The sequence below is a fragment of the Silene latifolia genome, chromosome 2 (assembly GCF_048544455.1).
Source record: "Silene latifolia isolate original U9 population chromosome 2, ASM4854445v1, whole genome shotgun sequence".
NCBI classification, from domain to species: domain Eukaryota; kingdom Viridiplantae; phylum Streptophyta; class Magnoliopsida; order Caryophyllales; family Caryophyllaceae; genus Silene; species Silene latifolia.
Genome location: NC_133527.1, coordinates 75,389,575 through 75,405,037, shown reverse-complemented (window position 1 = coordinate 75,405,037; position 15,463 = coordinate 75,389,575). Strand labels below are relative to the sequence as shown.

The 15,463-nt window shown below is 40.9% G+C and overlaps 1 pseudogene; it reads left to right on the top strand.

Annotated features, from left to right (window-relative positions):
* The first annotated feature begins 868 nt into the window (after positions 1–868).
* LOC141645021 (small nucleolar RNA R71) lies at positions 869–967 on the top strand (annotated as a pseudogene).
* Positions 968–15,463: the final 14,496 nt, after the last annotated feature.

Sequence of the window (15,463 nt, the reverse complement as noted above, 5' to 3'; positions counted from 1 at the left end):
AACTGCTGCGCCTCTTCCAAAGGGCGCAGTCCTGTTGCGCCTGTTCCAGGTTGAATTCTGTCTCTGAACTTCTGTTCTGCTTGACCTAGTTTATTAGTTTACTTATAATTGACTATTAATCGTATTATCGCCTACTGATCTGTTCGTTAATTCTTTCTTTTATTCTTTTTCTCAAATTCTCCGTTTTAAACGCATTTTCGACATAAATCGTTAAACCCGATGTAATTATTGTAATTTTCATTATTGTATTTATCATATTTCTTCTATCATTTATATGCCTTCACATGTAATTGAGCATTAAATCCTACTTCGACATTAATTGTATATTAAATTACGCGTTAACCGACTTAGTCTAATCTTCACATGCTAGGATTAAAACTTGGATGTTGCATTGCATGCATATAATCGATGATATATCGAGTATAGATGATGTCCCTAATCATTAGTAGAGGCCGCTATCGAGGCGTACCCTCACCCCTTACTCCAGATCTCTGCGAACATCCGTGTTCATTGGCATCCACGAGAGTCATTCTAGACATAGAATGTTAAGGGTAACGATTGCTTGGTGTTCGTGTCTCTACTTTGTGTCTTGACATGGCACGAGGTATTCGAACGGTTCCAATTTCCCATAAAAATTGGTGGCGACTCCATAAAATGCAAACGCTTGTTCTCCTCCTAAGCGGCCCCGTGGGCCCATTTTCCACAGGCCTACTATATTGAGAGTTGTGAACCGCCATTTCCTCTATCGTGGCCCAAGTTTGGTTATCATCTACCTCGCTGAATCTTCTATTTAGAACCCATGTTGAGCACATTCCTTGAGTCTTTATACAACCCATTCTAAAATTGTTGGACTAGAAACCATTCGGTTAACCCATGATGAGGACAAGAGCGATATGTATCTTTGAATCTTTCCCATGCCTCAAATAAAGACTCTTCATCTCTTTGCTTGAACCCGATGGTTTGGGCTCCTAACATGTTGGTTTTCTCCGGAGGGTAGAACTTATTGTAAAAGACAAGTTCTAACTTCTTCCATGAATTGATTCTAAGAGTGGCCTTGTCTAGGCTCTTCAACCATTGCTTCGCAGCTCCAATCAAGGAAAAAGCGAACAATACCCATCGAATTTGATCTTTTGTTACCCCCGTTTGGAAAATTGTATTACAATAGTCACAAAAAGTCTCCATGTGTAGATGAGGATCCTCACTAGGAATTATCCCTCCGAATTGACTTCGTTCGACTAATTGTATGAATGCGGATTTGGCAATAAAACTACCGGTCAAGTGGGGTGGTGTTGGAGTACCATTAGGTAGGTTCTCCTCGGTTGGTACGGAATGAGACGAAATTTAAGCATTGTAGGTTGATTTTGTGGTTGGTTTGGAATTGGGTTATCCTTTCCTTGTCTTGCAAAAGGGTTGGTAAACTCAACACTATCCGCTTGGATTATACCAATGACCACAAGCTCTTCAGTACTCACAATTTTTAAAGTAACTCTAACGGTTCTTCTAATATTTGTCAAAGTTCTCTCGATTTCGGCATCAATAGGCAAAAGACCGCCTTGTGATCTCCTAGACATCCACAACATCAAACAACTAGAAAACAATTAAAACTACCTTGAGGAGATTGACTTCCCCAAGTTTAAGAAAGACACAACTAAAAAAAACAAATCATAACAACTCAATTGAACACTGTCCCCGGCAACAGCGCCATTTTTTGACGTAGCTCTAGAATTGTCGTCTATTCTATGCCCTCAAACAATATTTATAATCTCAACAAACTACTCTTAGTAGAGCCGTAAGTAGAGTTTGGATACCAGGGACGAGTATTTTATTGACTAATCGGGTGTAAATAGCTATGTCTTTGTGTCACAATTTGGGTTAAGGTTGAGTTTTGCAATTTAAACTACTTAACAAAGGAAAAGTAAATAAATGAAAGCAAAGCAAAGTAAGCAAATAGAGTTATAAACAATTGATTAAAAAACACTAGGGTGTCATGGGTTCATAGGAGAATCATGATGAGATCACTAAATAAGTTACATAGATGCAAACAATTATTGTTGTAATGGAATCGAGTTAGTTTATATCTTACAATTCCTAGGGAGACATAGGTCTTGGAGCTGAGTTGATCAAAACTTTACAACACCTACATCGACTTGGTTTTCCTTATTCAACTATATGCATGGTGTAGATACCCGTATCCATCGATATTAGAATTTATAGAGAACCCGACAAACACCCGATGATGATAGGACACATGTATTCTTTAGTTGTCATTGTCATTATTTGGAGCTCGTTTTACGAGGTAGAATGGGCGTCGTCGATGAAGTATTTTATTAATTTAAATGATATTTAAATTAATGTTTTTTTAAGTGAGTTCATTTTTTTAATTTAAATGATATTTAAATTAAAGTTTTTTTCAAGGTGATTTCAATTTAATTTATTTTATTTTGAATTTATTTTCTTAAGTTTATTTTATTGAAAATAAAATAAATAATTGATTTGAAAAATCATTTTATGAATATATTTGATTTGAAAAGTCATTTATTTTAATGTGTTAATTGATTTGAAAAATCGATTTTAAAAGCGAAGAAAACTCGTTTTAAAAGCATGTTTTTGAGCTCGATTTTAGCTCGGTTTTTGAGCCCGTTTTCTTTACGAGTTGGCACGAATATCGAGTACACTAACCAACCTAAGCCTCTACCCATCCACCCCTGTTCGAACCCCCATAACCACGGCCCAAATTCCATCCCAAACACCCCCCAACAGCTCGCATATACCCGAGCAGCCCCCCTGTTTTGGCAGCTCAATCCCGAGCCCAAAACCCGCTCCAAACACCACCAAAACCCGTACCCATTAACCCTAACCCATACCCTAGTATCCTACCCATATTACCCTAGCTTAATCACCAAGAAAACCCCCCTCAAACCCTCACAAAAGCTGTTGGACAGCAGCTATGCGTGAGCAGGCCCGACTGCTTCTCCCTCTCTTTTACCCTACTTTAACTCCTTATAAATACCACCCCTTCACCATACATTCATTTCTCTAAGTTTTCCCCACATCCTACCATCACTCACAAGCTTTAAACCTCAGAAACAAACCCTAATTGCCTCTCAAAAACCCTCCACAAAACCGACATACAAACTGAAACTGTTTGTGTGTCCTCCTCGAAAAACAATTCGTTCCTCCCTCAAACCTCCATCAAAACTCTATTTTCTTGTTCCTAATTAACCACATAACATCCATCTACACATTAGACAAAGATTTACGAGCCAAATTGCCCTTGAGAGTACACGAAATCCCTCGAAAAACAGAGTGTTATACACTCTGTTTTCGCGGTTTGTTCTTGTCTGTCCAGTTCTGTTTGTGCTTGTTTTTCGTGCCCAATAACCCAAAACGAGCAGGGGTTGCTTTAAGATCTCTGTTCTTCTCTCTTTCTAGTTTTCAAAACATCTTTTAAATCGAATTTTCATCGTGAAACGAGGGAGAAATCATCGTTTGAAAGTTGCTGTCCAGATTCGATAAAAACGCGTGTTTGCTTTGTTTCTTCGTCGACGATGGCCCCTCGAGATAAAATCTACCATCGATTACGACCCAAGACGGTGTCAACGATACATGTTTGTTTTTCTTATAGTTTTTTTTGTTTGTTTATCGCTTTTTGTTTATCGTTTGTTTAATTAACTATGAAACTAGTTTAGTCCGAGTATGAGTTAAAGTACCACCATGAACACCCGTGTTGACTTAAGATGGGAAAATAAACCGCTACTTCTGTCGGTCGTACACCCCCGTCTCATTTACATATCCTCGTGTTCAAGGTAGGGCATTAATAAAACGATTTTAACTTCGTTCTTCGCTTTTGACATCTCCTCTTCTCTCGTGCAATTCGACCCACCTTAGGACCCGTTGCATGTTAGTATGACCTCTGATTGTTAACATATGACTTATTTAGACGACGTTAGATCAATTTGATAACCTAATTAGACATGTTAGGTGGCATCGACATAGCTTTAAAAATCGATTAACAGTTCTATAACCTAATTGAATACATCTTTCTTTTCACTTGATTTCTCGCTAGCATAGGAGTGCGATTAGCACCGTCCTATTAACACTCGACGAGTAAGCATTAATCTTATGATATCGTGACCTAATTGGACCCTTTAGGCCGTGTAGAATACACACTCGCGCGTTTCTTCTCAATCGACCAACCTGTCTTATAACTCGTTTTATAACTCGTTTTCTAATCCGTTTCGCAATCATTCGATCTAACTAATGAACCTAACCTAGGAACTAGGATGGCCTTGTCTTGGCCGTGAGGGTGGCCGTGGTTTGGGCCGTGAGTTGGCCGTGTCTCTCGTCTTTCTCATTTCGTTTTTCTTTTCTTGTTTATCATTTGTTCTTTGTTGTTTTGTAGCTTGTAATTTATAGTTTGTTTATCGAGTTCAGGATAAGTTGCCCACGAACATGGTACTCACTGACATCCCAAAGTTCAAGGGCACCGAAGATCCAGTCCACCATGTTAAGGCCTATAAAGGGTACTTAGCATTGAAGGGAGTACCTGCCGACATGCTCTCTGAAATTTTTGCCCAATCTCTGGGTGAACACCCGAAGGCGTGGTTCTATAATCTTGACCTTAAGAACTTCCCTACTTTCGAAGATATTACGGTGGAGTTCTGTAAGCACTATGCTGACAACGTCGAGATTCAAACCAACATAAGAACTTTGGAGGTTATTACACAAAAGGAAAAAGAGGGCTTTACTGAATTCCTCGCAAGATGGCGTATTTGAAAGCGTGAAACTAGCTAAGAAGCCTGATGAAGTTGAAATGGTAGATAAGTTCGTGAAGAATTTACGACCTGTTTACCGTAATGCTCTGAAATACCAGAATTTTGGTTCTTTCAAAGAATTGATAAGAATCGGGATAAAGGTAGAGGACGATGTCCGAATGGCTGAAGCTGAGAAGCCGAAAGGGTACCAAGGGGCCTCATCGTCTAAGGCCAAGGCCCCAACAACGGCCTATATTGATGAAGCCATCAATATCTTAGAAGGGCAATCGAAGAAGCCGTAGCGCCAAGCTCCGAGGGCATTCACCGATATTGGATGCACTTATACATACGCTCTCCAAAGGCTCATAGCCCAAGGAAAGCTGAAGCCTATTGGTCCAACTCCGGACCCTCCAGCTGATCAACAAGGTAAATGGTATAAACCAAATGCCTACTGTGCCTTTCATCAAGGGAAAGGCCATGATACTGAAAGGTGCTATCGAGTGAAGCACGAAATCCAAGACATGATTGAGAATGGAACACTCCCGATCCCAACTGTTAAACCCAATAACATCACCAATCCATTTGGCGATCACACTAACTTTGTTTCTGTCGAAGACAATGTCGATTATTCCCATATTATCCGCCCATGTCACTTGAAAGGGGTGTTTATCGGGAAAATATTTGTGGATTGCTGTGAATTCTTGCCAAACCCGAAGAATGAAATTCAAATCGGGAGTCTCGCTCTAGAATGTACTCCTCTCATTAACGAAGTTAATAAAAGACAATTCGATTCACCAACCTTCATCACTGGCGTAGATCCTCAGAGGACTACCTCGGGATGGAGGCAGACCATCAAAGGGATCAAGGACCAGAGCCGGGCATCTAAGCTGACAGTTGAACAAGAGAAAGCTCAAGACCAGATTTGAAAATTATGAGTCGGGATCTGTTTTCTTATCTTAGTCGAGTCGAGTCTAGAACTTTCCTTTTTTTGAAGTTGAGTCGTTTGTTCCGCGATGACCTAGGGTGTGTCCTAGGAATCGTTCTTTCGAGTCTGTTAAGCTTTTGCCATTCCAATAAAAGTTGCAGTTTCGTTTCCAAATATGTCTTGTTTCCAATCCTCAATCATTCCGAAAACATGATAAAATGCACAACACACTCAAAGGAATCCCTGGGGTAGAAATATGTCATGTTTCAAAATGTAAGGTACACTAGGATCCCGTGTTTGATTCCTTTACCCATTCCATGTCTGGTGCTAGAAAACCTCCATCTGAACCAATGTTTGTGACAAGCTTTTAGATGATTCTATGACAAACCCCGACTAGCTCCTTGTTTCCCCTATCGATGGTGGAAGGCAAGCCTTTTTCCCAACAAAATCATCCCATCTCGAAGAGAGAAGATATCAACCCGTTCTAACAAGGAATTGTTAGTTCCTACCCAAATTAGTTGGCGAAGCCCAGTTTTCAAGGTGTATCCATTTATGACTAAGAGAATGAATAGAAGATCATTTTCAAAGAGAGAAAAAAGATGAAAAAGAATGAAAAATGAGAAAAAGAGAAAAATTGGAAAAATGAAAAAAAAGAAAAATGAAAAAAAGATGAAAGAAAAAGAAAAAAGGAAAAAAGATTTTGGAATTACGGAAGCCAGAATTCAAGTCAAGTACCCATAGTTGAAGTTCAATGGGCGAAGCCCAAAAGATTAAGTAGTAACCTCTTTACCCTCTAAGTCCTTCTTGAGACAGTTACAAGGGGATAGTCGAGAATTTTGAGAATCATTCCGCTTGTGTTGTTACACCCAACCTTTAGGGTCCAAACATGGAAATTTGAACCCACATCATTTTTTAACCCATTTGCACTCGTGGTTCATCAAACCCGAGACACCCATTCCAACCACATCAGCAGCCATAGCCCTTGGCCTTAGCACCACAAAACAAACCTTCAGAATGATGGTTAACCATTCCAACTTGTTATTACCAAGCTCCACATCCCAAAAGATCCAAGCCTTTTACACCTAACCCCAAACACGGGATTTAACGGTACTTTACAGGCTAGAATGGGATATGACATGATACCTTAAGTGAAACCTTCGAGTGTGTACACACAATTAAAATGCCAAGTTTATGCACCTTGATCGAACTACGTCGGATTTGATTTCGCTCCACGCGAATACGTAGGCAGTCCTTCAGTATAAGGAATTCAATCCACTCATCAACCAAGTTGTCATCTTGTCGGTTTCTTACGGGTCTTAACCAAGTCCAAATGAAACCACCTTTGTTTGAGTCAGTCTTAGCACTCGATGTAGGCTAGGAAAAGGATATAGGTTCAGATGAATAGTATCAGGTCTCATAATGAGCTTTATCTAATGGTTTAGGCAAAGATGCTGAGTCACATAGATGTGGGTTTGTGTTGGGAACAGAAAATATGAAAAACCCGCTGAAAAGAAAGAAGGCGTGGAAGGAAAAATAGTCAAAGCCCGCTGAAAAGAAAGAAGGCGGTGGCAAGATATGATGAAACTCGCTGAAAAGAAAGGAGGCGAGGAGAAGAGTGACAGAATGTTCCCAACAAGAGTGATGTGTGATGTCTAAGTGTTCTATTAAAATCAACCTGTGTTTAGTGTCTGGGCGAAGCCAACGTTGGTGCTCCGTGAGTTTAATCCACCTTATCAATGCCAAGTGATCTTGATTCCCATGTGCCCTCGGGAGCACGCCCATGCCATACGATATCTCCGTCCCAAGTTCGACGGCCTTGTGATTCCCATTTGCCGTTTTTTTGGGCGCCAGAATGGCCAATTTACATTTCTACCTCCAACAAGTCAATAATTGAATTAAAACCCATGCACACTTACGATTTTATTTTCCTTTTTTGTTTTACAGTAGCGGGCTACGCCCACGTTGTTTACGGGTCATACAGAGTGTCTGAGTCGTATTTCGTGCTCACCCGTCAAGGTTCGATTTCAAAATGCCAAAGATTTCAGAATTCCGAAATTTCAAAAACTTTTTGCGAATTATGGGATAGATGATCCAAGTAGTGGTACATTTCAAGTCAAGGTTCAAATCTCAAAGTTCAAAATTTAATTTTAGGTCGACGACCCAGCATTCCAACACTTCAACTTCAAACTTCGGGTCGATGACCCAACATTCTAAGTGATTCAAACTTCGGGTCGATGACCCAATTATTCAAAATTTTCAAATTCAATTTTCGGGTCGATGACCCAATCTTTCAAATAATCCAATTTTAAGATCGATGATCCAAATGTGCTTATGTGATGATTATTGCTAGTACGTTTTTGTGTTCCAATTATAGCAGGATATGCTTCAACTGGGGGCTCTAAAGTCTTCGACTTTAGAGCCATTACAAACTGGGGGCTCTGAAGCCGTTGGCTTCAGAGACCATTATCAAGATGTAAAGGATGATATCCACCAAGAATTCAGTTCAATACAAGAGTATGAAATGGAAGAATTCCGTAGCTGAAAGCAAATGATGAAAGCGGCGGCAACCTCCTTGGAAAGTCCCGTCCCATTCGGACAAGTGCCAGCAGATGATAAATTTTGGGCAAATGTCAGCAGATGATGAGTTTTGGACATACGCCAGCAGATGATAAACTTTGGGCATGTGTCAGCAGTTGCCGAACTACGACGTGGGTTTGATTCCGTCAGAAACGGATACGTAGGCGCATAAGGATAAGGCTCAATCCACCATATATGCAATTTATGACACAACAGAAGCAAGAGTCAATCCCCAACGAAGTTTCAGGTATGATCTCTTCTTATGGATGGCGAGCTTATATACGCAAGTCTAATGGACTATAAACGACCCGAAGAATCCTCAGGTCGAAAGGGACCTGGGGTATACTTTGACTTTCGCCTTGTCCAAGCCTCAGTCAAAGTGGGGGCTCTGTAGATACCCGTATCCGTCGATATTGGAATTTATAGAGAACCCGACAAACACTCGATGATGATAGGACACATGTATTCTTTAGTTGTCATTGTCATTATTTGGAGCTCGTTTTACGAGGTAGAATGGGCGTCGTCGATGAAGTATTTTATTAATTTAAATGATATTTAAATTAATGTTTTTTTAAGTGAGTTCATTTTTTTAATTTAAATGATATTTAAATTAAAGTCTTTTTCAAGGTGATTTCAATTTAATTTATTTTATTTTGAATTTATTTTCTTAAGTTTATTTTATTGAAAATAAATTAATAATTGATTTGAAAAATCATTTTATGAATATATTTGATTTGAAAAGTCATTTATTTTAATGTGTTAATTGATTTGAAAAATCGATTTTAAAAGCGAAGAAAACTCGTTTTAAAAGCATGTTTTTGAGCTCGATTTTAGCTCGGTTTTTGAGCCCGTTTTCTTTACGAGTTGGCACGAATATCGAGTACACTAACCAACCTAAGCCTCTACCCATCCACCCCTGTTCGAACCCCCATAACCACGGCCCAATTTCCATCCCAAACACCCCCCAACAGCTCGCATATACCCGAGCAGCCCCCCTGTTTTGGCAGCTCAATCCCGAGCCCAAAACCCGCTCCAAACACCACCAAAACCCGTACCCATTAACCCTAACCCTTACCCTAGTATCCTACCCATATTACCCTAGCTTAATCACCAAGAAAATCCCCCTCAAACCCTCACAAAAGCTGCTGGACAGCAGCTATGCGTGAGCAGGCCCGACTGCCTCTCCCTCTCTTTTACCCTACTTTAACTCCTTATAAATACCACCCCTTCACCATACATTCATTTATAAAAGTTCTCCCCACATCCTACCATCACTCACAAGCTTTAAACCTCAGAAACAAACCCTAATTACCTCTCAAAAACCCTCCACAAAACCGACATACAAACTGAAACTGTTTGTGTGTCCTCCTCGAAAAACAATTCGTTCCTCCCTCAAACCTCCATCAAAACTCGATTTTCTTGTTCCTAATTAACCACATAACATCCATCTACACATTAGACAAAGATTTACGAGCCAAATTGCCCTTGAGAGTACACGAAATCCCTCGAAAAACAGAGTGTTATACACTCTGTTTTCGCGGTTTGTTATTGTCTGTCCAGTTCTGTTTGTGCTCGTTTTTCGTGCCCAATAACCCAAAACGAGTAGGGGTTGCTTTAAGATCTCTGTTCTCCTCTCTTTCTAGTTTTCAAAACATCTTTTAAATCGAATTTTCATCGTGAAACGAGGGAGAAATCATCGTTTGAAAGTTGCTGTCCGGATTCGATAAAAACGCGTGTTTGCTTTGTTTCTTCGTCGACGACGGCCTCTCGAGATAAAATCTACCATCGATTACGACCCAAGACGGTGTCAACGATACATGTAGGTTGCGGGTGCATCAAATCCTCCTCTTTCTCTTTTTTTATTTCGTTTTTATGTTTGTTTTTCTTATAGTTTGTTTTGTTTGTTTATCGCTTTTTGTTTATCGTTTGTTTAATTAACTATGAAACTAGTTTAGTCCGAGTATGAGTTAAAGTACCACCATGAACACCCGCGTTGACTTAAGATGGGAAAATAAACCGCTACTTCAGTCGGTCGTACACCCCCGTCTCATTTACATATCCTCGTGTTCAAGGTAGGGCATTAATAAAACGATTTTAACTTCGTTCTTCGCTTTTGACATCTCCTCTTCTCTCGTGCAATTCGACCCACCTTAGGACCCGTTGCATGTTAGTATGACCTTTGATTGTTAACATATGACTTATTTAGACGACGTTAGATCAATTTGATAACCTAATTAGACAAGTTAGGTGGCATCGACATAGCTTTAAAAATCGATTAACAGTTCTATAACCTAATTGAATACATCTTTCTTTTCACTTGATTTCTCGCTAGCATAGGAGTGCGTGATTAGCACCTTCCAATTAACACTCGACGAGTAAGCATTAATCTTATGATATCGTGACCTAATTGGACCCTTTAGGCCGTGTAGAATACACACTCGCGCGTTTCTTCTCAATCGACCAACCTGTCTTATAACTCGTTTTATAACTCGTTTTCTAATCCGTTTCGCAATCATTCGATCTAAATAATGAACCTAACCTAGGAACTAGGATGGCCTTGTCTTGGCCGTGAGGGTGGCCGTGGTTTGGGCCGTGAGTTGGCCGTGTCTCTCGTCTTTCTCATTTCGTTTTTCTTTTCTTGTTTATCATTTGTTCTTTGTTGTTTTGTAGCTTGTAATTTATAGTTTGTTTATCGAGTTGTAATTTTCGAGTTAGTTTTCTTTTATCGAGTCAAAACCTCTTTCAAAAACCTTAGTCTTGTTTGGTTAGACGGTTGTTCCCCAATGCATGTAAGAGCGTAGTAAATCGCATGTTGCTTAAAGAAACATGGCCCGGTTTATGCTAATGCATGCTTTGGTGCGTAGCCCTATGTCTAATTCGATGAGATTAAGTGAAAGCACACATCACGAGGAGTGACCCAAGGCCGTGGGTCATGTAAGCCGTGGGCCACCCCTCTTGTGCACGTTTTTCTAGGCCGGTTGGCCGTGTGTGTTATCGTGTACGGTTTTGTATGTAGCAATTGTATTTAGATCGAGTTGTATCTTTAATTTATTGTTGTGTCGGCATGAAATGCCTGGTTTGTAATAGGTAGATCCCAATGGCTCCCCCATTCCTCCTAAGCCGTGTTTGCGCATATTTTATTTCAAATCAACCAACATGCTAAAACAACTTTGACAAAGTTAGTATTCATGCATTAAACGACATAGAAATTGTTGTCACATGTTAGGGTTTTAAAACGATGTTTGCATATCATATATCGTAGTAGCTATGACCTTGTTTGAAATCCGATACTTGACTTAGTAGAGGCCGTTATTGACGGGCGGGGTTAGGTGTCCTTATGGGCTTCCTAACACGTACCCTCACCCCTTACTCAAGATCTATGGTTTGTGGATCCGTCTAAATACCATTGGATTACGAGAGTCATTCAAATCGAGTGATATAGGGTACAAGTCTTTATCTTTAATCACTCGTAGTCGATTGGCTTTATGCTTTTCGATGAAAGGTGTAAAGTTGACTTGAACGGTTCCAAGTTCCCAAAAAACTTGGTGGCGACTCTAATATGTCTTAATTCGATTCGAAAGAACCTCGAGTCGATTATGCCTAGTGTGGATCCCGCGGACGCAGTTCCCGAGGGCCTTGTCCACACATGGTCTAATAACCCTTGAGTTAGTTTATGTCTTACAAGTCTTGTTAAAAGGATAAGAGAATCATGCTAGGTTGCCAATCAAGCATTTCATCAAACATAACATGTGCATAAGTTAAAATTACAACAAGCAAGCATTCATATGAACTTATTAAGTATAGATCTACGCCATGATTGACTCTCTTAATCCCCCACTAACCCTAGTTAGAGAACTACTTACTCATTATCATGGAAAACATGTTAACAATGGTGTCAATCATCTTAACAAGTATAAACATGATGGAAGAGTAAAGTAATAAGAAATAATTAAGTAAGGAGTAAAGAAATTATACAATCTTAAGATGAGCAAATGGAAAGGAAAGAATAATAGAAGAAAACTTGGATTGATTAAGAGTTGTCAATTCTCTAATAAAAACCCAAATAATCTTCAATTACCGAACTAGATCTAAGAATTCTTGAACAATAATTAAGGAAGGATTAAAGTGTAATTAAGCTTATTGATGTTTAATCTCTCTCTAATCTCTAATTGACTTCTCTAATTTAATTCCCTTTAATCTCCTATTACAAAGGAATATTTTTATTAAGTACAAGGATTAGGTTAACTAAGGGCTTAAATGACGATTAAGCCCCTTAGATGAAGTTCAACGCCTTGCAAGTCCTACCTTGGGACGCACGACCTCCTTCTGATGGACGCTCATCCTGCACTGAGGGATGCTCGTCCTGCCTTCGGGACACTCGGGTTGGGATTGGAGGCGCACGTCCTGAAGTGCAGTTGTCCTTCTTTCATTTGGCTGCCCCTAACTCTTAGGAGTCCTTCAAAGGTCGTGGGGGTCCGTCGTCATTGCCCATTTATTTATTTTATTGACTAAGGCCTTTATTATTGGTCTCCTTCTTGTTTCTTGGTCGTTAGATATGATCAATTTAGCTCCATTTTAGTAAGGCTAGCACTCCTCTCCTACCAAGGGCACAAAACCTCATTAAAAAAAATAGGAAGCTAAAGATAAGAAACGACCCAATTGCATGCTAGAAAGCATAGGAACGGGGTTAGTTAGGGGACTAAATGTGCATAAATGTGAGTCACATCACTTTGTTTTGTTGTTTGGCTTTGCTGGCAGAGGTAGGGGTAGTTTGTAACACCCCGACCCAAATCGGGTCGGGAGCGGTTACTTATGATAGCTCACCAGGCTGTGTACATGGCCCACAGATCAACACGGGTCCTTTATAGCGCATTTTGTCCTCACTCATGCGCATCCCAGAAATCTTCCCAGGAGGTCACCTATCCTAAGACTACTCTCAGTCAAGCACGCTTAACTTTGGAGTTCTTTCGCATGGATGACCATAAAAGAAAGTGCACTTTGTTGATATGAGTAGTACTTCCAATCCCTTTAAGCACTAGTCATTTAAGCCTATCACATAACGTGGGGTGTTACAATCACCCCCACTTGAAGAACGCAACGTCCTCGTTGCGCCTGGGAGCATAACCGCTAACCCAGAATCCTCCCCCGCTAGGTGTGTGATCACAATGGAGCGTATAACCACTGCCTCCAGGAGCGTATAACAACTGCCTCCGATCACCACACGGTCGCAGGGTTTCTCTGATACCACTTGTAACACCCCGACCCGAATCGGGTCGGGAGCGGTTACTTATGATAGCTCACCAGGCTGTGTACATGGCCCACAGATCAACACGGGTCCTTTATAGCGCATTTTGTCCTCACTCATGCGCATCCCAGAAATCTTCCCAGGAGGTCACCCATCCTAAGACTACTCTCAGTCAAGCACGCTTAACTTTGGAGTTCTTTCGCGTGGATGACCATAAAAGAAAGTGCACTTTGTTGATATGAGTAGTACTTCCAATCCCTTTAAGCACTAGTCATTTAAGCCTATCACATAACGTGGGGTGTTACATAGTTCGCCTTTCTCGATCATGTCCTGGATAGCGTGCTTCAACTTGAAGCACATTTCTGTGTTATGGCCCTTGTCTTGGTGATATTGGCGATAGGCATTAGGGTTCCAAAAGCCTGTTTACTTTGCTTCAGGCGGGTCCGGAGTGCGCTCGATTAGTTGCAGTTTCCCTTGTTCCATGAGCCTCTTCAGGGCCCTAGCGTAGGTCGATCTTAAGTTGGTGAATGTCCTTTGAGGATGTTCGGCTTTTTTTTGCAGTTGACTCGAAGATGTTGACCTCGTTAATTTTGTTTGCTTGACCGAAGGGATGAGATCCAGTTGATGTAGACCTATGATAGCCTCTAACCGTGGCTTTCGCCAAGACGCCCTCGTGTAGGTTATCCTCGATACGGGTCCCGAGGATCTGAAGATCCTGGAAGGTTTTGATATTCTGAGATCGTAGCAGGTTGGCATAAACTGGATGGAGAATGTTGACGAATTTCTCCACCAAGGTTGATTAACTTGGTTTGTTGACCAATTAGTTGCTCACCCTTCTCCAGCGGGTTCAGAATTCGGCGAATCCTCCTTTGTCACTTTGGGTTAGGACATCAAGGGTGCGGGTGTTGGCTTGAATTTCGACATTGTCGGCATATTATTTAGCGAACTCGACGGCGACTTCGTCCCAAGTGGTAATGCTCTTTGGGTCGAGGGAATAGTACCATTGCTGGGGAATCGGTTCCAAGGAGGATGGAAAGATCCGGTAAAGAGCTCTTATTTGACCCCTATGATGGACATGTAATTCTTGAAGGCCCGGATGCGTTTGAGTGGATCCTCCACTCCCTTGAACTTAGGCACATCAATCAAGGTGAAGTTGTCAGGTACTTGATCCCCGACGGGCTCGAACCATTGATTGTTTTCGAGGTGAATGTTGTTACCACGGGCCAAGAGTTGCTCTTCCAAGAGTTTAAGCCTTTTTTCAGTTTCGATTAATGGCAGAGTGTTATGCTCTCCGATTTCTTATTTTCCAGAGTGTCGATACGGGTCTCGACACGGTCCACAGTGAACTTGAGGGCTGTGAGCAGGCTGGCTAGCTGAGCAGTTGTGAGATTTTTGTTGTCATCATTGTTGTTGCTGGTATTGAATGAAGCTGAAGATGGGGCCATGGTTCTGAGGCAGAAAATAGCTCATGTTACATCCTAATCTGACACGGTTTAACGACTAAACGCAGACATCACAAAGGAAGGAAAGACACCTTGGACTCAACGAGGCGAGGGCAACCATGTGTGGGGCCTCGGTGCTAACTCGATTGTTGGTGTGACGGTGTTGACTAGACTTTGAGTCACTTCAACTTGATGGCGTGACGCCATTGAACGAATCTCAAGGTGAGATGAGTCATAAGTAAAGACCCATAAGTATGTTTGCTTTGACTCCGTAGACACAAGGCGGAATTGGAGTGGTGGACTGAAATTTCGAAAATAGAAATTTTTAAAAAGATACATTTGTTGCTTTATGACGGCTTTCGAAGAGTTGGGATCTTCCAAGAGTCGGCTAGTTGAAAAGGGTCGTCTTAGGTTTGTTTTCAAAAGACGGTTTTAGTTAAAGTTGCGACGGCTTTGAAAACGATGCGTTGTTTCCGAAGACGTGTTTCTTGAAATTCAAAATAGTGTGTTTTGATAATCG